Here is a 26333-nt window from a genome sequence, read left to right as displayed (position 1 = left end):
AGGACTAGAATTTATTAGTGTAACACCCCAAAATTTGCCCTCCTCATTCATGCATTTATTTAGCATTTCGTATTGCATTTCATCATGTCAATCAGAATTAGATCCAAGTAAAAAAAAAAGAAAATAAAAACGAAAAAAAAAAAGAAAAAGAAAATAATAATAATAAAAAAAAAACGAAAAAAACAACAACAAAAATAAATAAATAAATAAATAAATAAATAAAATAATAATAATAAAATTAATAAAATATAATAGAAAAAACTTGGACTTGGACCTCTCTCATTTGAGCCCACAAAGCCATGAAATTCAGTCTATAAATGCCAAGGCTTCACTTGAGAAAAAGAAAGAGAAGCAAAATACTCTGAGGTTTCCTTGAAACAAAACCCTGGACAAAACCTGAAGAGAAACCTGACAGAGAACTCAGAGCAACCCCCAGGCAGCTCTGAAAAATTCAATCTGACTCACACACTTTCATCTCACGCAAACCCTAACATTGCCTTGCAAACCCAGCCGTGCCATTTGATTTCAACCGATCTCTCCAATCAGGTTTGCCCTTATTCCCATTATCTTTATGCTCTTAATTTGGATCATCTGAATGTATGAGGTATGATGGATGAATTTCATTAGGTTTTTCGCCCATGAGTTTAATATGTATATGAATGTATAAACAATGCCTTAAATGTTTATCCGTTTAATTTTTGAGTGTATGCCACAGGGTTTGAGGTTTCTGAAACCATACTGTTATCCATGAAAAAAATGCTTATCGTGTTTCACTAACCCTTTTATTGAGTTTTTGTGAGGGCTCACAGACTCTTGCAAAGATGGTTTGCGTGGTTTTCCCACTTTATTTGTGGGATACCCCCTGGAGGTTCATTCCAATTACCTGTACTGACTCACCTTTCTTTGATGGCATTAGCTTGGGAGATCCCTGGGTTTCTTACTCCTTTAATTGCTGTTACTTCGGATCTTCATCCGTGTGGTACTTTTACCTCTTTTCCGCATTTTATCGCTTTCTTAGCTGGAAGACCTCGATAGGAGGCATTTGTTTTCTTTTGTTTATTTACTTCTGAGCCCCATGTTGGCACATTTACTTTATAGATGTTTGTTTTGTATGTGTTCGTCTCCCTGCAGGTAGCGCGGTTCCTTCGTCAAGGACTGCCTTTTGCCCTTGAGCATCCCAAACCCTAAAACCTAAAGCAACACGTTAACTCCTTCTACTACAGGTGATTAAGTCTCCAAAGGTCGAGCATCCGGTAGATTGCGTAGTGACGTCGTTCGTCCAAAACCCAATCCATAACCCCGTAGTTAGCCGAACTACGTTTTGCTCTGATTCTCAGGCCAGATGAGATATGTAGGCATAAGACGCGATGTCTTAGCGAGCACAATTACCCTTAACCCCTAGGTAGCCGAGCTACGAAGACTCTGATTCTCATATTCAGATGAGATACGTATGCAGTGGATGCGACATCCGCGCGAGTCATTTTCATTTAACCCTTTTTTTTGGTAAACAGCACAAGATAAACTCACACCCTTTAGACAAGAACTACAAAAGTGGATCCCGTAGAGTACTACGGATGCGTAGGGGTGCTAATACCTTCCCTTCGCATAACCGACTCCCGAACCCAAGATTTGGTTGCGAGACCCCGTCTTTTCCTTTCCTCTTTTCAGGTTTACTTCGAGCGTTTCCTTTCCCTCCGTTGGGATAAATAACGCACGGTGGCGACTCTTCTGACATTTTCTTTCGCCGGTTGTTTTTTCGCATACTGTATTTTTCAGGTTGCGACAGCTGGGGACACTAAGAAGTTGACCTCTTGCTGGTCCATCTTCCCTAAGCGAGTCCCTCCTAGCTTGTGTGATTTCTTGTTTATTGGGTGTTCATGCTTTTGTACATTTATTTGCTTACCTGCTTGCATGCATCTGTTGTATCTGTTGGATCTGTTTGTTTGTTTATTGGGATGGGGTGTTCTATGAGAGATAAGCCCATTACCCAGGCTTAAGTGTACACACAGGTTTTAGAGTGGATAATCATGATGCTTGCGTGCCGTGTTGCTACGTTAAGTCGTTCGTGAAGAACCACACCCAGACGAGGTTTCTTTTGGATATATTATGTCTTACGGGTGTTCCGTAACGGCATGATGTTCCTCTAGAAATCGTCGACTCTGGTGACCATTTTCCGAGAACTCAGTCGAGGCCTCTCCTTCGAGACGTGATTATGTTAGCTCTGGTGGGCGCATTCTTGCTGCTCAATCCGAGGATCCCGAGACTGGGAACTTGCTATTAGGATGTCCTGTTGAGGGGAGTCAATGGAGGTCTTTTTCCCGTAATAATACCAAACCTTCAGTGGTAAACGTATTATTCGCGGCTGAAGGGCTGAAGCTGACGAACTTCTGTTCTTAGAACCTACCAGTGAGGGGCGGGCTAAATTCAGGAAACCTTAACCTCCAACCAACCCGGTTTTCTGGAGCAGAGTTTTGATCTTGTATTATATTCCTCAGTGAACTTCTCTCCAGGCAGTGCAACCTGACAGATGTTCAAGCGGATCCATCAATTCTGATTGACATGCCTTTGCATTGAATAACATCATCTGCATATTTGCATCCAACATCTCATGCTATTTCATTTGCAGGGTATTCCCTTTCAAAACGGGGGTGCCTTAAAACTGAACAAGCAGTGCATCGCATACCATGCATATAACCCTTGTCTGTTTTGCAGGTGTCGCCGCAGTGTCTAATGTTTGTTCCCTGTATCAGGCAGTTATTGGTCCCAAGAGAGTCCACAGGTACCCGACAAAGGAAAATCGTCCACAACTAGCGATGGACCAAGTACAGAAAGAGCTGGCTGATATGCGTGAAAGGATGGATCAGTTCATGACATTAATGACTGGTATGGCAGAAGGCTAGGAAAAACTGAGGGAATTGGTTGAGCAACCGAGACCCGATCCGGAGGTGGAGATACCAAATGCTGAGGGAAACCCTGGTAACCCTGGGAACGCTGATAACCCTGTGAACACTGGTAACGCGGGTAACGCAAATGCTGATGGAAACCCGAGTAATGTTGGCAACACGGGGAATGTTGGAAATGGTATTGGCGGAAGGTACAATGTGAATCAAGGAATTCGGATTAACGGGCGTCCCGTTACTGAAGATTATCAGTATGATCAATTTTCTTTGCACGACGAGGCCCTCGAGACCACTCGCCGTATGGATGAGCTTGCTGAGAAGCTTAAATCTTTGGAGTCTTAAAAAATACCTTAGGCTTTGATGTCACAAATCTTGGTCCGATTCAGGGAGTAAGGATTCCTCACAAGTTCAAACCCCCTACTTTTGAGAAATGCAACGGGGCTTCTTGCCCACGCACTCATCTCCAATCTTATCTGGGAAGGTTGGGAGCTCACACGGAAGATGAAAAGCTGTGGATGTACTATTTTGAAGACAGTCTAACTGGAGCTTCTCATCAATGGTATTCTCATTTGTCTCGCACTACCATCAAGAGCTGAAAAGACTTGGCAGGGGCTTTTGTGAAGCAATATCAATACAACTTGGACATGGCTCCAAATCGGACCTTGTTGCAAGGTATGTCTCAGACTGCCAAGGAAACCTTTAGAGAGTATGCTCAGTGTTGGAGACAGATTGTTGCGTCCGTCCAACCCCCTATGTCTGAAAGGGAGATGGCGGACATGTTCATGAACACTCTTCAAGGCAATTATATTGAGAGATTGGCTGCTTGCCCGTCAATCAGCTTTGCAGAGATAGTAATTGCTGGAGAAAGAATTGAGAGTCTGTTGAAGATGGGCCGAATTCAAGACAATAGTGCTTCCAACTCATCACGTCCCAAGAGACCGTTTGCTGGTAACGGTCAGCGAAGAAAAGAAGGCGAGGCAAGCGTTGTGTATGCTGGCAGAGGCAGGGGTAGAGGACGCCCTAATTATTATCAAGATCAAGTGGCCGCAGTCACTATTCCAACACATGTTCCTCAACCGCAATATCATCCGCAACAACAACCCAGGTACAACAATCAACAACAAGGAGGTAATCCGGGTCAACAGAGACACTATCAACAACGTCCAAGGCAGACGGATCGGGTCATCGAGCCAATCCGAATGCCTTATTCAGTATTACTTCCCAAGCTGATTGACATGAATCTGGTTACGTTGAGAACTCTTGCCCCACCAATCGATCCCAATAATTTGCCTAGAGGTTATGATGTCAACGCCAGATGTGCTTTTCACTCCAACGCACCTGGCCATACTACAGATAATTGCAAGGCTCTCCAGTTAAAGGTACAAGATTTGAGAGATGCCCAGGCTATCAATTTTGCTCCGGTGCCTAATGTTATCCAGAACCCGATGCCGGCTCACGGCGGGCAGAGGATTAATGTTGTTGATAGTGGGGAAACTTTGAATTTGGTTTCTGATGTGACTAAGGTGAAGACTTCGCTATCGGTGGTTAAAGACCGACTTCTGAAAGGACAGATTTTCCCGGGCTGTGGGGAAGAATGCAGAAATTGTCAAGCTGCCGAAAACGGATGTGACAGTTTGAGAAGGGGTATTCAGCAACTGATAGATGAAGGTTGTCTTCAGTTCGATCAGGCCCGTCCAGTGAAGAATGATGTATCGACGGTGACGTTTTATTTCACTCCTAAAGAAATATATGTTTCCGAGAGACTCGCTACGACAACAATATATTTCCCAGAAAGTACAGAACCAGCAGCGGTGAACATCGAAAGTTCAGCACCAGTTGCAATTTACTCTGACAGCCCTCAACCGACTTTGGTTGGTCCGATCACCATCACAGTACCAGGACCCGTTCCGTATGAGAAAGACAGTGCTATCCCGTGGCACTATGGGGCTGATATCTACTGCCAGGGGCAGAAAGTTAACGAAGAAGACATTGACATTGGTAGCTCCGCTGTAGACAATGTTGGAGGGGTTGGTGGCTTCACTCGCAGTGGACGCCTATTTGCACCATCAACATTACGCGCGAATACTGAAGCCGAGGCAGCTGCCAAGGCTAAAGGGAAACAGATGGCCGCCGAAGAGGTTACTACTGAGGAAGATCCTCCTAAGACCGCATTCGAGAAGGAAGTGGATGAGTTTATGAGGATTATCAAGAAAAGTGACTACAAGGTAGTCGACCAGCTAAATCAGACACCCTCAAAGATCTCCATTCTCTCACTATCGCTGTACTCTGAGGCGCACAGAGCAGCCTTGTTGAAAGTACTGAATATGGCTTATGTTCCACCGGAGATAACTGTTAACCAGCTGGAGTCGGTAGTTTCCAATGTAAACGCTAGCCGGGGGCTAGGTTTCACCGATAATGACCTGACATCTGAGGGCAGGAATCACAACAAAGCCTTGCATATCACAATGGAGTGCAAAGGGGTGATGCTTTCCCATGTTTTGGTTGATACAGGCTCTTCTCTGAATGTTCTTCCAAAGAAAGCCTTAATGAAGTTGGATTGCGATGACACCATCCTGAGGCCAAGTAACTTAGTTGTGAGGGCTTTTGATGGCTCTAAGAGAGCTGTCTTTGGCGAAGTTTAGTTGCCAGTTAAGATTGGACCGCAGGTGTTCAAGAGCACCTTTTATGTGATGGATATCCAGCCTGCCTACAGCTGTCTGCTAGGTCGGCCTTGGATTCATGTTGTCGGTGCTGTTACTTCTACCCTCCACCAAAACCTTAAATATGAACTAGAAGGTCAGGTCGTCACTGTCTGTGGTGAAGAGGATATTTTTGTTAGCCACCTGTCTACATTTAAGTATGTAGAGATTGACGGCGAGATGCACGAGATGCTGTGTCAGGGCTTCGAAGCCATAAACATCAATGAGGTCGCGCCCGAAGTTGTCTTTTCACCTGAGTTTGAGAAGGTCGGGACTTCTATCTCTTCATACAAGCAAGCTGTCGAAGTGGTTAAAGTTGGTAATGCCCAAGGCTGGGGCAAATTTGTGGAGCCAGTCATCAAAGAAGACAAGTTTGGATTGGGGTATGCTCCGGGATCTCAGAAGAATGAAACCGGTACTCTCTCCAGCGGGGGTTTGGTTTCTCCCCACATCGTCAATGCTGCAGATGAAGACAAGCCTGGCAGCGACTGTGACTTAGATAGCTGGATTCGCCCGTGTGTCCCGGGAGAAAAGCTCGACAATTGGTCGTCTGAAAAAACCGTCCGGGTTACTCTACTGAAAGAGTGATTTTTATTGTTTTCCTTTATTACATGCATAATAAAGTCTTACACTTTGCCCAAGGTGTAACGGCTCATTTGTAGGGCCATCCATTTAGTTACATTTCGCAATTATTTTTATCATCAGTAAAGGACGACTTTTTGCAAACAATTTTGTGTTCTCTTTCTTTCAGTTTTTTTTACTTTTACAAAATGGCAATGTTTCTTTTTTCGTTTTTTCTTTCTTTCCAAAAAATCTCTCATTCTAAGGTAAAGCATGATCATCCATCATGCAGAGCGGACCACCCGGATCTCACTACTAACGACACTGCTATGGCCAAGTATGACTTCGATAATCCTATCTATTAAGCCGAAGAAGGGGTTGAGGAAGATTGTGAATTGCCTGAAGGGTTAGCCAGATTGTTGAAACAAGAGGACCGAGCTATTATACCTTATCAGGAGGTGATTGAGACCGTTAACATCGGTACCGCAGACGACAAGAAAGAGATCAAGATCGGGGCAAGTCTACAGGCCGAGAGGAAAGACCATTGATCATGTACTTGACTGTGTTAGAAAGGTCAATGGGTTGTGTGCTCGGTCAGCATGACGAGTCAGGTCGAAAAGAGCATGCAATATACTACCTTAGCAAAAGTTTACCGACTGTGAACAAAGATACTCATTGCTCGAGAAAACTTGCCGCGCTTTGGCATGGGCTGCTCGCCGACTAAGACAGTATATGTTGACTCACACGACTCTATTGATATCAAAAATGGATTCAGTCAAGTATATTTTTGAAAAGCCAGCACTTACCGAAAAGGTTACTAGGTGACAAATGATACTGACAGAGTATGACATCCAATACACTTCACAAAAAACCATCAAGGGAAGTGTCTTGTTAGACTATCTTGCAGAGCAACCGATTGATGATTACCAACCTATGAGGTTTGACTTTCCTGATAAGGACATCATGTTTCTCAAATCGAAAGATTGAGAGGAACCACTCCCGGAGGAGGGGCCTGACCCTGAATCCAAATGGGTTATGATGTTTGATGGGGCGGTCCACGTCAATGGTCGCGGAGTTGGTGTAGTGTTGATCACACCGGAAGGGGGTTCATATGCCATTCGGTGCCAGAATAACTTTTCCCTGCACCAACAATGAAGCCGAATACGAAGCTTGTATCCTAAGACTTGAGGAAGCCATCAATATACAGATTAAAACCCTGGATGTATACGGGGATTCAACTTTGGTCATCAATCAAACCAACGGGAAATGGTATACACCTCAGCCTCATCTGGCTCCTTACAGAGACTACACGAGAAGATTGTTGACTTTCTTTTGAAGAAAACCAATTTGCTGATGCTTTGTTTACCTTGTCTTCGACGATTAAGGTGCTATGCCGGAACTACATACCCAGAATTGACGTATCTCGGTCAGAGACGAATGAAGAAAGCATTTGGTCAGAAAGTGCGCCCTCGGGGGTATCAAGTCGGTGAATTGGTACTCAAAAGATTTCTTCCTCCCAACACAGATCACAGGGGCAAATGGACACCGAACTATGAGGGTCCGTACGTGGTTAAAAGGATTTTCTATGGAGGAGCTTTGATACTAACAGCCATGGATGGCGAAGGATTCCCGTCCGCTATTAACTCAGATGCAGTAAAAAAAATACTTCGCATAAAATAGACCCGCTGGACGATAAAAAGAATAGTCCAGGCAAAAAGAAGGGCATCCCGACGAACCAAAAAAAAAGAATAAAGAGGTTCGGGCAAAAATTAGGGATATAAAAAAAGAGTACACTCGGTGAGTCGAAAACCCAAAAGGGCGGCTCAGGCAAAAATGGGTATCCCAGTGGATTGAAAACCCGAAAAGGGGGCGATCCAGGCAAAAGTTAGGGAATAAGCGAATGACTGTGATCTGAGTTCATCAGTGTTATATCACCGTTTCATTCAATCCGACAATCTTCGAAGGTTAAAGATCGACTAATCATCCACTTCAGAAAGCAAGATGAGCATAGCGTCTTGAGGACATACGAGCCATAGCAGAGTCGAAACTCGGTGGGACCCCGTATCCCCATTGTCATTAGGATAGTTCTCTTTTTATAGCGATCACCTCTTTTCAGGGATCAGCTTCCTGATACCCTCGCCTATTCCTGGCACAAATTTTCTCCCCAGTAAGAGTCGAATAATTCAGTTAAAGAGCCTCTTTATTTTTCATTTATCAGTTTGTTTGCAAAAATGTCCGAATTTTTGATAAAACATATTGCATATGAACATAATGGTGGCTTTTGCAGATGACTTGCGCAGGAAAACAGTCAAAATTGCTTTGAATGTGCTTAATCCCGGACGGTGAATTCAAACCGAGTAATCCCCCGGGGCATGCGTGTATCCTCATGTAGGTGTTTAATTGGTTGCATTATATGGTAAAACACTAGCTGGATTCTAATGTCTTGACTGATGTCATGACATGGTGTGTATGTGTGACTGTATTGTAGGTTAGAATATCTAACTGTACTCTGATGTCTTGACTGATGTCATGACACACTTGAGTAGTTACTGCAGGATTAGCTAATACAGGATTTATTGAATGTCAAACTGGATGTTGTGACATTCATCCCTGTCAGCAGATACTAAGGAATAGAACAGCTGGTGTTCTGTTAGAACTTAGTATTTATTTCCAGTCTGGTTATCAAGGAAATACCAGACCTGGCATAAGGCCTACTGACTGAATGTCAAACTGGATGCTATGACATTCATCATTGACAGCATATACTGAACAATAGACAGAGTGGTGTTCTACTATACTTCAGCATGTTTCTTAGTTTATTCTTCAAGAGGATAACAGAACTGACTTAAGGCCAAATGTGTAAATGTAAAATTGGATACTTTGACATTTATTAATGTAAGCTGTTACTGTAATATGGTCATTTTTGTCATATACAGGTCAGCAAAATTGTACAGTCTGTTTTCTGGAAAAACAGACTTAGCATATGATCCTTGATGTCAAGCTGAATGTCGTGACATTCATTCCTGACAGCATATGCTATATTGTAGGTTGTTCAGTTTTCTGTTTCAGCTTTTTCTCAGGCTATTCTTCAGGGATTCAACAGCTTAGAGAAAATCCAGGAAATCAACAACCAAGCTACATTTAATGAACCTAACAAATAGCCTATTTGTTAGTAACCTAGATGTGGAATTTAGGGGAACTCGCGTGACCTTAAATTCAGGAGAATACAAGTGCAAAGGCCCAAGTACTGCAATATAAAAGGAAGTCGTTCCTTCATTCAGAATTGGGGATTTTGAGGCGTGAAGATTTAGTGTGTCCATCATACTTCACTGCTGTATTTTTGTGAGTCTTGTATTAGACATATCTTGTAAGCCAAGCCATTATCACGTAGATGATTGCTTTGGCATAGGGTGTTCATTGAGTTGTAAGTGTTGTGTCGCTCAAAGCTTTTAAGCGTGAGTGTTGTGTATCTTGATTAAAGCTGTTAAGCACAATCAAGAGTTGTTTGAAGTGTGACTTCAAAATTGTCTTTAATATTGATTAAAGGTAGTAATCACTGAGGTGATTGAGGGGGAGTGAGTAGGAACTCTGATCTTAGAGTAAGATTGAAATTGCATTGGGTAGGGATTAAGTGAAGAGTTGTAAACGGGTGAGTTTAGCTTTGAATTAATACTACTGATAGTGCATTTCCTCCCTGGCTTGGTAGCCCCCAGATGTAGGTCATGTTGGACTGAACTGGGTAAACAATTACTTGTGTTATTTACTGCACTTACTTTTAAGTTCTGCATAATTCTTGTCTGTGCAGAATTGGATGTCATAACAACCCGTGTGACATCTAAAGTCTGATAACTAGAATTTCAATTGGCATCAGAGCAGGCACCCTGCCTGTTAAGTTCTGGGTGAGATCTAGGGAAGTTACTTTCTAGTACCATGGACAAGGATATAGGACACTCAAATAGACCACCCATGTTGGATGGCTCTAACTATGATGACTGGAAGCCTCGTATGATAGCCTTCTTAAGGTCTCTAGATAGCAAAGTCTGGAGAGCTGTCAACAAAGGATGGGAACATCCAACAAAGACAGGTGAAGATGGAGTCAGTGTGCAGACTCCTGAAGAAGAGTGGGACAAGGAGCAAGAGGCATTAGCTCTTGGCAATTCCAAGGCCTTGAATGCATTGTTCAATGGAATCAGTAAGAACATCTTCAGGCTGGTGCACCACTGTGAGCTAGCTAAGGAAGTTTGGGATACCCTCAAGGTAACTCATGAAGGTACTTCCAAGGTGAAGATGTCCAAACTTCAGATGCTGACCACCAAGTTTGAAAATCTGAGGATGAAAGAGGATGAGACCATTCATGACTTTCACATGAATATTCTTGAAATTGCAAACACCTCTGGTGGACTAGGTGAGAAAATGGCTGAAGAGAAACTTGTAAGAAAGATTCTCAGGTCCTTGCCTAAGAGATTTGCTATGAAGGTCACAGCCATAGAAGAGGCTCAAGACATCTGCAAGATGAAGGTAGATGAGCTCATTGGTTCCCTCCAAACCTTTGAAATGGGCTTAGGTGAGGATACTGAAAGGAAGAACAAGAGCATAGCCTTTGTTTCAAATACTGAAGAGAAATCAGAAGAAGGAAACTGTGGAGGAAATGAAAGCATCTCAGAAGCCATAGCCATGCTTGGAAGACAGTTCACCAAGTTCATAAAGAAGGTTGATCAACAGGGTAGACCCAATGTCAAGAACATCCCGTCTGACATAAGGAAAAGATCAACTTATGAAGAAAAGTTCAACCAAGGCAAGGGAATCCAGTGCCATGGATGTGAAGGATATGGTCATATTAAAGCAGAATGCCCTACCTTCCTCAAGATGCAAAGGAAAGGGCTGACTGCCACCTGGTCAGAAGAAGACACTGAGAGTGAATCTGAAGGAGAGTCTGCTAAACATGTCACAACTCTGACCAGTGTCTGTGCCTCAGAGGATAACTCAAGCGGAGATGAGCTTACCTTGGATGAACTTGCTGCCTCATATAAAGAACTATGTGTTAAAAGTGCAAAAGTATGCATCCAAGGAGAGAAGCAGAAGAAACTCATCAAAGAGCTGGAAGCTGAGAAACAGAAGCAGCTGAAAATCATAGAGGGTCTAAATTGTGAGATTTCCGTGTTGACTTCTAAGCTAGACCAAATGACCAAATCCATCAAGATGTTGAATAAAGGAACTGACACCTTGGAAGAGATTCTAAAGGTAGGACAGATGTCAGGATCCATGTCTGGCTTAGGCTTCGCTAAGAATTCTTCGTCTGAACTCAAAAAGTCTAAGGCTGGAGTTCAGAAATTCAAGCGGAAGTCACATCCGATGTCTCAACATCAGGGAACCAGAATGAGTAAACATCAGAAGAAGAAATTTCAAAGATGGAGATGTCATTACTGTGGTAGATTCGGTCACATAAAACCCTTCTGCTACAGGCTGCATGGTTATCCAAACCAGACTTCTCAGGGAAGACCTAAGAAGAAGGCGTCCAAGCACAACGCCCCCATTAAGAAACAAAAAGGGGTTGCGAATCAGACACCTCATGTCAAACCAAAGCAGCAGACATCTGAGCTTAATCTCTCCCATGAGGATCAACAATGTGTTGCTAAACTAGCTCACACTTCTCCCAGGGCACCTACCAGACACGACTGGTACTTTGATAGTGGCTGCTCAAGGCATATGACTGGGATGAGCAACCTATTGGTGAATCCACAACCCTCTACCATCAGATGTGTGACGTTTGGTGATGGAGCTAAAGGAGAAGTACAGGGTGTTGGTGAACTGGATTATCCTGAAGCCCCAATACTGAGCAATGTACTGTTGGTAAAAGGACTGACTGCAAATCTCATAAGCATAAGTCAGCTATGTGACCAAGGATTCAAGGTGGAATTCACTAAGGGAGGATGTGTGGTGTTGAATGGGTGCAATCAGGAAGTGATGAGAGGAGACAGATCCAAAGATAACTGCTATCTATGGAAATCTAAAGACTCAGGCCACTTTCCCAAGTGCTCCTTAGCCAAGGGAGATCAGGAAGGGAAGCTGGGACGTGGAAGACTTGATCAACTTCATGTAAAAGGAATGAAGAAGAGCATTTCCAAGGGAACTATGAGAGGAGTCCCATATCTGTCTTTAGATAAAAAGACAGACTGTGGAAAATGTCTGATTGAAGGTTATGAGCCAGTGGCACCTATTGGTCATGATATGACAGCAAGGGAGAAACAGATGGGTGTATTATTGTCATCTGCAGAAACTAAATACCTAGCCTCTGGTAGCAGGTGGTCAACCCTAGTATGGAGGAACCTGATGCAGACTGAGTACAATGTCACCCAGAATGTCATGACATTGTACGTTACTCAGTTTGAAAATAGTAAGGGCAAAGAGGGAATGTGTACGTCTGATAATTTATAGCAACTAATGAAGTTAGTTAGCTACTGTTTAGTAAGTCAAATTATTAAACAACAAATAGTGTGCTCTGAGTGGTCAAAAGCTAATAGACCTTACTCTTGCAACAAGCGTTTCACATTCTGTCGCTTCAACTCTCATTCGTGCAAACCTTCTTCCAAAGAAACGGTTCAACTTTCCTCTGAGATATTCAGCATGGCTCACCAATCCGATTCCACCTCCTACACTACTGTGTCCGATTCCCCCAGCACGGAGTCCTGCAACCCTAACCGGGAGGAGATTGGTGTTAACGTTGCAACATCTTCTCATGCAAGAAGACCGAAAGAAACGGTCTCCAGAATCTCCTCAGCTATCGCTCTGGACAAACCTTCGAAGGAAGGATCGAGGTATGTACATAATGCCATTGCATCCATTGTCACTAAGATTATGTCTGGTGATCAGAATGTTCCTAGGGTTTCCGTTCCCTTGAACACTATCATACCCGATGATGTTGCATGTCGAGAAACCGCAGTAGCTTTAAGAGAGAATGTGTCTGGTCAACCTGATGGTCATGAGGGTTCTAAGAATGATAAACCTGTAGACAAGGTGAAAAGTGAGAAGGTCAGTGTCACGCATGATGTCGATGACAACCCTAGAGGTAACACAGTTAACCTGGAAGAGTTCTCTGATAATGAACCATTGGCCTCAGTGATCCCTAGCATAGCCAAAAGGGTTAGGACTAGGAGGGAGAAAAAGACTGTGGTGCAAAGGTCCCCAACCAAGGAAGTTGATGAGACAACCTCTCCCAAGCAAACAGTGACAGAAAGTGCACGCAAAAGGAAAGGTCATGGACCTGCAAAATCTTGGAGCAAAGAGGTGCCCAAGAAACTGAAGACCAAGGTTGTTATGGTGGAGTCTGACTCAGATGTTCCCTGTGATGTCACAACATCCCTGTCCAGGAAGAAGCCAACCTCTAGCAAGTTGGCTGCTAGTGTTCCAGAGGTACCTATAGACAATGTGTCCTTCCACTTTGCCTCTAGTGTGAACAGGTGGAAGTATGTCTACCACAAGAGGCTGGCCTTGGAGAGGGAACTGGCTCAGAACGCCTTGGAGTGTAAGGAGATTGTGGATCTTATCAGAGAGGCAGGGCTGATGAGAACTGTGACTCAACTCCCCAAGTGCTATGAGACTTTGGTGAAGGAGTTCATTGTCAATCTGTCTGAGGAGTGTGCTGATGGGAAGTCCAGAGAATTTAGAAAGGTCTATGTGCGTGGCAAGTGTGTGACCTTTTCCCCCTCAGTAATCAATCTGTACTTGGGAAGAGCATATGAAGTGCAACCAGAGCTTGAAGTGACTGACAACAGAATCTGTCAAGTCATCACAGCAAAGCAAGTCCGGAAATGGCCTCTCAAAGGGAAGCTGGTGGCCAGCCAACTCAGTGTGAAGTATGCCATGTTACACAAAGTTGGAGCAACCAACTGGGTACCCCCAAATCACAAGTCAACTGTGTCTGTGATGTTAGGAAAGTTCATCTATGCTGTTGGAACCAAGGCAAAGGTGGACTATGGTACCTACATCTTTGATCAGACCATGAAACATGCTGGGAGTTTCAGTGTGAAGGGACCTATAGCCTTTCCATCTCTCATATGTGGTATTGTGCTGAATCAATTCCCCCACATCCTGACAGACAATGACTTTGTGAAAAGAAGAGAGAGTCCATTGGCCTTCAGTTACAAACTGTTCCAGGGCAAGCATGTCCCTGACATTGTCATGACATCGGAAGAAGCATCCAAAGCTGGCAACCAACCAGATAAAGCTGCTGTCATTGCTGTACTCAGAGAGACTTGCAAAGAGCTGGAGGCTAGGAAGCATGCTTTGGAAAAGCTGATCTTTCAATTGGAGACGTCTGCTGAGGATACGGATGGAGCTGCTAGGCAAAGTTCTGAGGATGAGGAGGAGGCCAGTTCTGAAGAGGAGGCTGATGATGAGGCTTAGGAATAAATCATTGTCTGTAATTCTGTCATGTTTTTGTAATTTTGTTTATGGTGTTGGCTTGTAACTTAAAGTGTTGCTTTGGCAACATTTTTGACAAAAAGGGGGAGTAACAGGTGATACCCCAGGACAACAGGTTATTGTGTTAAAACAGAGATTCATGACAGAGTCAAGATCCCTCCCCTGCAGCTGATGTGTGATGAAGTTTTATTTAACTTCTGTTTGTATGCTGATGTGTGTGTGTGAAGTTTTTATTTAACTTCCTTCCCCTGCAGCTGATGTGTGTTGAAGTTTTTATTTAACTTCTGTACCTCTGTATGTGTGTTGTGGATGTGTGCTGCAATTAGAAGATTTTATTTAACTTCTGTATGTGTGCTGTTATGTGAAGTTTTACTTAACTTCCATGTGTGTGAGTGTGCTGCCACTCTGAGTGTATTAGCTAGGTCTATTTCCTGCTAGATGTGTGATTCCGCTGCTATGAACTCTGTTATGGGGATCAAAGTGTTTTAGCCAAAAATTTGCCAAAGGGGGAGTTTGTAGGTGTTTAATTGGCTGCATTATATGGTAAAACACTAGCTGGATTCTAATGTCTTGACTGATGTCATGACATGGTGTGTATGTGTGATTGCATTGTAGGTTAGAATATCTAATTGTACTCTGATGTCTTGACTGATGTCATGACACACTTGAGTAGTTACTGCAGGATTAGCTAATACAGGATTTATTGAATGTCAAACTGGATGTTGTGACATTCATCCCTGTCAGCAGATACTAAGGAATAGAACAACTGGTGTTCTGTTAGAACTTAGTATTTATTTCCAGTCTGGTTATCAAGGAAATACCAGACCTGGCATAAGGCCTACTGACTGAATGTCAAACTGGATGCTATGACATTCATCATTGACAGCATATACTGAACAATAGACAGAGTGGTGTTCTGCTATACTTCAGCATGTTTCTTAGTCTGTTCTTCAAGAGGATAACAGAACTGACTTAAGGCCAAATGTGTAAATGTCAAATTGGATACTTTGACATTTATTAATGTAAGTTGTTACTGTAGTATGGTCATTTTGGTCATATACAGGTCAGCAAAATTGTACAGTCTGTTTTCTAGAAAAACAGACTTAGCATATGATCCTTGATGTCAAGCTGAATGTCGTGACATTCATTCCTGACAGCATATGCTATATTGTAGGTTGTTCAGTTTTCTGTTTCAGCTTTTTCTCAGGCTATTCTTCAGGGATTCAACAGCTTAGAGAAATTCCAGGAAATCAACAACCAAGCTACATTTAATGAACCTAACAAATAGTCTATTTGTTAGTAACCTAGATGTGGAATTTAGGGGAACTCGCGTGACCTTAAATTCAGGAGAATACAAGTGCAAAGGCCCAAGTACTGCAATATAAAAGGAAGTCGTTCCTTCATTCAGAATTGGGGATTTTGAGGCGTGAAGATTTAGTGTGTCCATCATACTTCACTGCTGTATTTTTGTGAGTCTTGTATTAGACATATCTTGTAAGCCAAGCCATTATCACGTAGATGATTGCTTTGGCATAGGGTGTTCATTGAGTTGTAAGTGTTGTGTCGCTCAAAGCTTTTAAGCGTGAGTGCTGTGTATCTTGATTAAAGCTGTTAAGCACAATCAAGAGTTGTTTGAAGTGTGACTTCAAAGTTGTCTTTAATATTGATTAAAGGTAGTAATCACTGAGGTGATTGAGGGGGAGTGAGTAGGAACTCTGATCTTAGAGTAAGATTGAAATTGCATTGGGTAGGGATTAAGTGAAGAGTTGTAAACGGGTGAGTTTAGCTTTGAATTAATACTACTGATAGTGGATTTCCTCCCTGGCTTGGTAGCCCCCAGATGTAGGTCATGTTGGACTGAACTGGGTAAACAATTACTTGTGTTATTTACTGCACTTACTTTTAAGTTCTGCATAATTCTTGTCTGTGCAGAATTGGATGTCATAACAACCCGTGTGACATCTAAAGTCTGATAACTAGAATTTCACCTCATCTCCAAGCGGTTTACAAAGTCTCTCCTCAGCAGAGCATATCCCCAGTAGAGTTGACCGTATCCAGACTATATATCCCCAGCGGAGTTGACAGTGTCAGACTGTATCTTCCTACCAACAACGGAGTGGTTGCATAACCAACAGATGAGAGGGTGGTGTTCCCAGTGTTCATCTCATTCCCCAGCAGATTATTTTTAACAGATTTGTTAATCCCCAGCTTGAGGGCAATTAGCAAGTTCATATCCCCAGCAAAGGTCGTTTCCTACGACATTTCCCCAGGAAGTGTTCTCCCCACAGACTCTCCTCACAGAGCCTCGCCGAACAAAGTTGCCATAGTTGATACTCCCCCTGCAAGGTCAACTTTTCAAGCAGCCAATTTATTTTTGGTGGCTCATTAGTCCTGGTAGACGGATCATTCCCCACAGAGCATTCAAGGATTGATACAACGATTTGTTCCCTACCGGAGTTTGCTTCCCCAAGCAGATTTCTTTTTACACCATGCATAACATTTGCATTTGCATGCATATCATATCAAGCATACACATAAGCTGATAAACAGGTTCTTCCAAGCAGACTGAAGAATTACTTTACAACCAAGGTCATGAGATCCAGCCAGAGGATCAAGCGTGAGTGATCCAGCCTGAGGGTCGTTTTGAAGATTCAGCCTGAGAATCGTGTTCCAGTGATCCAGCCTGAGGGTCATTTCGAAGATTCAGCCTGAGAATCGTGTTCCAGTAAGCCAGCCTAAGGCTCAATTTGAAGATTCCCCAGTGAAGTCGCCTACAAGCTTTATTTCCCCAGCAAGCCCAAGTCTAATTGAGGAGTCGTTACAACATGTTCTAGCCCGAAGAATATGTACGAAACCCAAAAGTGGAATATTCTCGAAGCTGCATATCTAATATGAAGGTTGGGTGTAGATTTCAAAAGAGGGTCAACCAGCGCATGCCTCAGATGCGGGATCCTAGTGATAGGAATTTATCATCAAAATAATCCAGATCTAGCCAGAAGATCGAAGTAGATTCAGCCAGAGAATCGAAACAAAGAAGATCTAGCCAGAAGATCGAAAATCGCAACAATTCAGATCTAGCCAGAAGATCGAAGTAGATTCAGCCAGAGAATCAAAGGAAATAGATTCAGCCATAGAATCGAAATGAAGGAGATCTAGCCAGAAGATCGAAGAAGATCTAGCCAGAAGATCAAAATCGTATCCAGCCCGAGGATCAAAATTAATATCCAACCAGAGGACTAAATTGAGTATAGGTTCATCCAGAGGATCGACACTCCAGATTAAGCTAGAAGACTGATTCAGATTCAGCTAGAGGATCGGAAGAAAAATAAATAGCGCGGTGTATTTCCGCATTTTCAGTCTGTCTTTGGTATTCAATCACAGCTCACCCTGTTTGTCTGATAAGCTTTTCGCTTTCATCCTACTCGGGTTAGCTGATGATTGAATAGGGACAGCTGTAACACCCCAAAATTTGCCCTCCTCATTCATGCATTCATTTAGCATTTCGTATTGCATTTCATCATGTCAATCAGAATTAGATCCAAGTAAAAAAAAATAATAATAAACGAAAAAAAAACGAAGAATAGAATAATAATAATAAAAAAAAATAATAAAAAAAAACGAAAAAAAAATAATAAAAAAAAACGAAAAAAAAACGAAATAAATAAAAAAAGAAGATAAAAATAAATAAATAAATAAATAAATAAAATAAAAAATTAATAAGATATAATAGAAAAAACTTGGACTTAGACCTCTCTCATTTGAGCCCACAAAGCCATGAAATTCAGTCTATAAATGTCAAGGCTTCACTTGAGAAAAAGGAAGAGAAGCAAAATACTCTGAGGTTTCCTTGAAACAAAACCCTGGACAAAACCTGAAGAGAATGTATGAGAATTGCAAACCCAGCCGTGCCATTTAATTTCAACCGATCTCTCCAATCAGGTTTGCCCTTATTCCCATTACCTTTATGCTCTTAATTTGGATCATATGAATGTATGAGGTATGATGGATGAATTTCATTAGGTTTTTCGCCCATGGGTTTAATATGTATATGAATGTATAAACAATGCCTTGAATGTTTAACCGTTTAATTTTTGAGTGTATGCCACAGGGTTTGAGGTTTCTGAAACATACTGTTATCCATGAAAAAAATGCTTATCGTGTTTCACTAACCCTTTTATTGAGTTTTTGTGAGGGCTCACAGACTCTTGCAGAGATGGTTTGCGTGGTTTTCCCACTTTATTTGTGGGATACCCCCTGGAGGTTCATTCCAATTACCTGTACTGACTCACCTTTCTTTGATGGCATTAGCTTGGGAGATCCCTGGGTTTCTTACTCCTTTAATTGTTGTTACTTCGGATCTTCATCCGTGTGGTACTTTTACCTCTTTTCCGCATTTTATCGCTTTCTTAGCTGGAAGACCTCGATAGGAGGCATTTTCTTTCTTTTGTTTATTTACTTCTGAGCCCCTTGTTGGCACATTTACTTTATACATGTTTGTTTTGTATGTGTTCGTATCCTTGCAGGTAGCGCGGTTCCTTCGTCAAGGACTGCCTTTTGCCCTTGAGCATCCCAAACCCTAAAACCCAAAGCAACACGTTAACTCCTTCTACTACAGGCGAGTAAGTCTCCAAAGGTCGAGCATCCGGTAGGTTGCGTAGTGACGTCGTTCGTCCAAAACCCAATCCATAACCCCGTAGTTAGCCGAACTACGTTTTGCTCTGAAGACTCTGATTCTCATATTCAGATGAGATACGTATGCAGTGGATGCGACATCCGCGCGAGTCATTTTCATTTAACCCTTTTTTTTGGTAAACAGCACAAGATAAACTCACACCCTTTAGACAAGAACTATAAAAGTGGATCCCGTAGAGTACTACGGATGCGTAGGGGTGCTAATACCTTCCCTTCGCATAACCGACTCCCGAACCCAAGATTTGGTTGCGAGACCCCGTCTTTTCCTTTCCTCTTTTCAGGTTTACTTCGAGCGTTTCCTTTCCCTCCTTTGGGATAAATAACGCACGGTGGCAACTCTTCTGTCATTTTCTTTCGCCGGTTGTTTTTTCGCACACTGTATTTTTCAGGTTGCGACAATTAGTAAACATGGACTGAATTAAAAAATAACTTTAAGTAACATTCCCTCCCTTAAGCTAATGCCTCTGTGATTAGCTTATTTCTGTGATCTTCATTACTCCAAGCATGCTTCAAAGCTTCTCAAAATGCTCGAGCTTCATTGACTTTGTTATTATATCTGCAGCTTGTTCTTCAGAGCAGCAAAAACTCAGTCTCACCACTTCATCATTTACCAAGTCTCTGAGAAAATGAAACCTTACTGCAATATGCTTACTTCTGCCATGAAAAACTGGATTTTTGGACAATTGAATAGTGGAACTGTTGTCACATAAAATCATAGTTTCTTCCTTTTCTTCAGCTCCAAGTTGCTCCAAGATTCTTCTAAGCCAAATACATTGAGAAGCACAAAGTGCTGCAGCAATATATTCCGCCTTAGTGGTAGATAGGCTCACAACAGGTTGTTTTTTTGAAGCCCATGAAACAACTCCAGACCCTATCATAAACACTAAACCAGAAGTGCTTCTTCGATCATCTAAATCTCCTGCGTAATTGCTGTCAGAATAAGCTATAAGACTTGTTTTTCTTCCTTCATTCTTATAGAATATTCTGTGCTCCGTGGTTCCTTTTAGATACCTTAAGAGTCTTTTTGTAGCAGCCCAATGTGATTCTTTTGGATTTGCCATGAACCTGCTCATCAAACTCACTCCGAACATCAAATCCGGTCGAGTTACCGTTAGATACATGAGGCTTCCAATGGCTTGTTTGAACATCGTAGCATCTACTTCAGTGTCATCCTCATCTTTTGATAAAATTGTTCCTGGAACAATTCGATTCCTTACTGAGTTGTTGCTTCCCATGTTGAACCTTGCTAGAACTTCTTGAGCATATCTTCTTTGACAAATAAATATCCCAGCTTCACATTGTATCACTTCTATTCCAAGAAAATGTCTCATCTTTCTCAAGTCAATCATGTCAAAATCTAACTTCATTGAGCTTTTAAATTCATCACACATGCTTCTATTATTTCCAGTAAAGATCAAATTATCAACATAAAGACTAACTATCAAAATGTTACCTTCATTTTTCTTGCTGAACAAAGTGTGTTCACTGGAGCACCTTTCAAATTTTTCTTTTGCAAAGTATGCCTCAATTTTGCTGTACCAAGCTCTCAGTGCTTGTTTAAGGCCATATAATGCTTTCTTCAACTTGTAGACTTTGTCTTCTTCTCCTTTCTTGACAAATCCTTCAGGATGTTGTACAAATATTTCCTCCTTGAGCTCACCGTGAAGAAAAGCGCTTTTCACGTCAAGTTGATATACTTCCCATCCACGTTGAGTTGCCAAAGCTAATAGTACTCACACAGTGTCAAGTCTTGCGACTGGTGCAAATACTTCCGTATAATCCACTCCATATCGTTGTGCATATCCTTTTGCTACCAATTTCGCCTTAAACTTTTCAACTTTCCCACTTTCATTGAGTTTGGTTTTGAAAATCCATTTAACTTCAATAACTTAACTCCGTTTGGTGCATCAGTTAGCTCCTCTGTCTTGTTCTTTTCTATTGCCTTTATCTCCATGTTCATTCTTCTCTCCACTTCCTGCTCTTGAATGCTTCTTCGAAGAGGTAAGGATCACTTCCATTTTCAGTCATCACCATTAAACTTTATTCTTCCTCGAAAAGATTTGTTCCCTCTTCATAATCCGCCATCCAAACTGGTTTTCTTCTATTCCTTGCTGCCATCTCTAAAAAATCTTGTTCAACATCATTTGTTTCATTTCCCGGTGACCTGGTCTCTTTTAAACTGCTTGAGGATGCATATTGATTGATATCACCATTGTTTTGTTCATCATTTTGTGCAGGTCCTTGGTCTTCACTACCTTCTTCGTTTTCTTCTTCTTCCCAATCTAGAACATCAGCTTTGCATTCTTCTTCTGTTCTTCCCCAGTCCCAACTCTTTTCTTCTTCAAACACTACATCTCTGTTCATAATGACTTTCTTTGCAATAGGATCAAATAATTTGTAAGCTTTAGACTCATCACTAACTCCCCAAAATACACACCTTTTGCTTTTGTCGTCTAGCTTGCTTCTCTTTTGATCTGGTACATGAGCATGAGCTACGCATCCAAAAATCCATAGTCAACTCTTGGTCTTACACCAGTCCATGCTTCTTCAGGGGTTTTGTCATCTACTGCTGAAGTTGGACTTCTATTTTGTACGTGAACACACCATCTAACAGCTTCAGGCCAAAATACTCTCGGAACTTGTCTCTCATTCAGTACAGCTCTTACTGCATTCATGATCGTCCTATTTCTTTCTCTCGGTGACTCCATTTTGTTGAGGAGTATATGCAACCGTCAATTTCCTACAGATTCCTTGTTCCTTAGAGAATTCTCCAAATTCATTCGAGGTAAATTCACCACCTCTATCAGTCCTTAAACAAGTGATGAATGCACCCATTTCTTTCTAAACATATGCCTTGAAAATTTTGAACATACCAAATGCTTTTGATTTTTCATGTAAGAAATAAATCCAAGCTTTACGAGTAAAGTCATCAATAAAGCTTAACATATATCTCTTGTTACTGTTTGAAGATGGCGTGATCGGACCACAAATATCAGCATGAACTAGCTGAAGCTTTTTCGAGGCCCTCCATGAGATTTTCTTTGGTATTGACTCTCTATGTTGTTTTCCAATTAGGAATGTAATGCATATCTTCTTTGGAGACTTCAAGGAAGGTAATCCAATGACTATCTTCTTGCCCGAAAGTGTATTGAGCCCCTTGTAGTTAAGGTGTCGAAAGCGACAATGCCACAATTGAGTTTCTTTCTCTGACACCGTTTCAGCTTGTAGACACATGGCATTTTTGTTTGGTGTTGCAGAAGCTATCAAATAGAACATCATATTTCCCTTCATATTAGTGTGCATAATTAAACCTTTATCCGGATGAAATACTTTGCAGGTGCCATTTTGAATTAAAATTGCAAACCCTTTTTCTTGGAGTTGTCCTAAGCTTAGAAAATTGTTCTTAAGCTCAGGAACAAAGTAAACATCGGATATTACCTGAGTAATGTCATTCATTTGCACACGTATGCTTCCTTTTGCCACAACATTCATTGTTGTATCATTTACAAGCTTCACAATTCTGCAAAATCCTTCCTCCATTTCTGAAAACCATTTTTTGTTTCCCGTCATATGATTGCTGCAGCCGGAGTCTAAGAACCAAGCTTCTTCTTGTGTGGGTTGACACATCTCTTTATACGCCATTAATAAGAGTTCTTCTTCTTCCTCCAGCTCCGCATAATTGGGTTTCTTCTCCCAGTCAGGGCACTCATACTGAAAGTGACCCAACTTGTGACATTTAAAGCACTCAACAATTGCTTTGTTTAGAGATAGTCTTCCTCTTCCTCTGCCACATCCTCCTCTGAATACACCTCTACCTCCTCTGCCTCTGATTGATCTATCATCACTGGTTATTTTCAATACATGTTCTTCTGTTTGAAATCCCTGCATTCTTTGCTCATGAACAAGGAGGTTGCCATGCAGTTCATCAATACTCAAGGTACTCAAATCATTTGATTCCTCTATTGAGCACACAACATAATTGATTTTAGAGGTCAAAGATCTGAGTATCTTGCTCACCACCGTACTTTTCTCTAGTGTTTCACCATTTGATTTCATCTTGTTTACCACATGGAGAGTCCGTCCCAAGAAGCTATCGACCTTCTCGCCTTCTTTCATGGTCAATAGCTCGAATTCTCTTCTCAACGCTTGAAGTTGTGCTCTTTTCACCTTTGTGGATCCTTGATACTTCTGTTCCATGGACCTCCATATTGCCTTTGAAGTTCCCTTGTCAAGAATCGTTTCAAGAATTTCTCTGTCAATAGCTTGAAACAGATAATTTTTTACCTTCCGATCTTTAAGCTTGGCCTCTTCCACACTCTTTCTCTGCGCTTCACTCGTTGATGAAGTTCCAATTGTCGGTGTTGGGACTCCTTCTTCTACGAGGTTCCACATCTCTTTACTTCGTAGAAAATTCTCCATCGTCATTGCCTAAAAATCATAATGACCATCGAACCTTGGAATGGCCAGATGTACGAACTTTTCAGATGTAGACATGTTGATCCTTTGGTGTTTCTTCTCACACACACACACGCTTTTACTCCCTTAGTGTTTCCGCTCTCACACACTCACTCCCCAAACAATATCATGCCCCTTGTGGAGCTCTGATACCAATTGTAAGAACTAGAAATAATAGAAACATTGAAAGGAAAGTTGTGTTCTTCATTAGAAATTGAAAGCGGCTTATATAGCCTTTACAAATGGAATTAGTCAAAAGCCAGTATTGCATGGCGATAAAATAGGAATAAAAGAAAGTGATCCTAAAATATAGGACTTCCTCCTAAAGAATCTAACTTCCCTTAGGACTAGGATTTATTAGTAAACATGTACTGAATTAAAAAATAACTTTAACTAACAATAATAACATAGTCAAATCCTTTTACTTTTCATGCATTTCCAACATCTAAGGGTTCTCTTCCAAACCAAACTCACTTACAATATCATCCCATTTCACATCAATCTCTTCAACTTCAAATCACCTAACATGCAATTCTTAAACTTTTAAACAAACCTTGGATTTTTTTATGTTACTAGAAGCATTCCGAATCAAATATCAAGCACAAAGATGATGATTATTATATGGAAAAAATCTTCTTATTGCATTTCTCATTGCTAAATCTCCATCAGCTATTATAGATACATGACACTTCCCTTCCACCATTTCAAGGAAGTTATTCAAATGCGACACATAAGTTTCTTTAGTTTCATCACCTATGATAGCACTACAAAATATAATAGTTTGATTATGATGATTTAATCTAGAAAATATCACTAAGGGTGTATTATACTTTATTTTCCTATAGGTCGCATCAAATGCCAACACATCACGAAATAATGAATAGTCCATATGACTAACACCATCACACCAAAAAAAATCCTAAAGCATACCATTCTCATTCACAATATATTTCTAATATATCATTTCATCTTTATGACACATTCCCTTAAGGAAATCAAGTGCACCATCGGATTCATAATTCTTAGCCCCAAATCCCTTAAATTTCTCGTTGTATATGTCTATTCTAGAATCACCACCAATCTCATACCCACTAGCTTGTGTAACTAAGAAACTATAGATACATGAGGTTGGGATACCAGGTTTTCTCATTTTTTTTTCATTTGGTATTTTTTGTACTCTCTCATATTCCTATGTGCTGGAAGCACCCTCTCATACTTATTACTAACAAACAAATGGTTATGGGCATTGTCAAATAATTTAATGTACCATAAACTAAAATCAAGGTGAACCTCTATTTTGGCTTCACAACCACACCGACTTATAGGTTTATGTTCTTTTTTCCTAGATATTGAGTTTATAAATTTTTCATCTCCTACACTTTCTCAATGACAAAGGAATGTTTGTTGGACTACTACGCCTTTGCTACTCCTAACAACATGACTCTTTTTACCAACAAATCCATGTAAACATGATATTAGTTATAAAACATAAAAGCCACCTCTAGTGAACGGAAATGGTACCTCATCATTTTTTTTCTCTAAATCAGCCATTAAATCAACTGCATTCTTAGCATCAAAGTTGCATCCATTTCCATTATTGTTCGTCTCTCCTACATCTTCTTCATAGGATGACGAGTTTCCACTCTCATCATAATACCTACTTTCCTACAAATCGATTGTAAATTAACTACAACATTGTTGTGGTTACAAACAAAATTTATAGCATATGAACAATTACTTCACACCTACCTCAGAAGAAACATTGGTAAGGTCAGTGCATTGCACACCCTTGAAAATGTATATAATCTCCCCAATATCCATGGAATTCATAATTACCTACAAATATTACACAAAACAATTTTAACAACTACATTCAATGTCTTTCAAAATACCTAAAACCTTTCAACATATTAAAACTTAACTAAAACACAATGACATGCCTAACATTCAACAAAATTAACATTTGAAGCTTAATCAATCAAACTTAATACTTAATTTGAAATGGAAGGAAAAAATGTCGTACAAAAAACCTAAACTCTTTCAGTAAATTCAAACATAACTAAAACACAATTACATGCCTAAGATTCAACAATATCAACTTCTGAAGCTTAATAAATCCAGCTTAAAAGTTAATTATCTTGAGAAATTGAAGGGAAAAAATGCAGATGACAAACAAATTGGGAAGATTTTCGGTACTTTAACCTATGTTTTCATCATGTCAGTGCTTTCAACCGATCAGACGATTTCTTGCGGTGGTTTCAATTTCGTTGTCGATGGCAATTTCCGACCACTTGCGAAGATAATGATTTCGTCGAAGATGATCAATGATGAGGATTTTTGTAATGAAGGAAATAGGTTTAATTTTTGTCACCAGTTTCAGAAAACATACGAAACTCCATATTTCACGAAAATGAGGTTGAGTTTACAAATTCAAGTTGAAATCGGTTGATAAACAATAACAAACTTCATCGGTTCAAAATAGTAAAGTGGAGGTGTATAATAGAAAAAATTACTAATAAATATTAAGTTTTGTCTGATTTATTATTTTAAAAAATTGTCTCTGAACAAATCACTATGGATACATGGCGGTCATTTTGCTATTGCA

At 41.0% G+C, this 26333-nt stretch overlaps 1 pseudogene; it reads right to left on the bottom strand.

Annotated features, from left to right (window-relative positions):
• Positions 1–24220: 24220 nt before the first annotated feature.
• Positions 24221–24878, bottom strand: LOC127135901 (protein FAR1-RELATED SEQUENCE 7-like; annotated as a pseudogene).
• Between the last annotated feature and the right edge of the window lie 1455 nt (positions 24879–26333).

Source organism: Lathyrus oleraceus, chromosome 4, assembly GCF_024323335.1.
Source record: "Lathyrus oleraceus cultivar Zhongwan6 chromosome 4, CAAS_Psat_ZW6_1.0, whole genome shotgun sequence".
NCBI classification, from domain to species: domain Eukaryota; kingdom Viridiplantae; phylum Streptophyta; class Magnoliopsida; order Fabales; family Fabaceae; genus Lathyrus; species Lathyrus oleraceus.
This window is presented reverse-complemented; position numbering and strand designations above follow the sequence as displayed.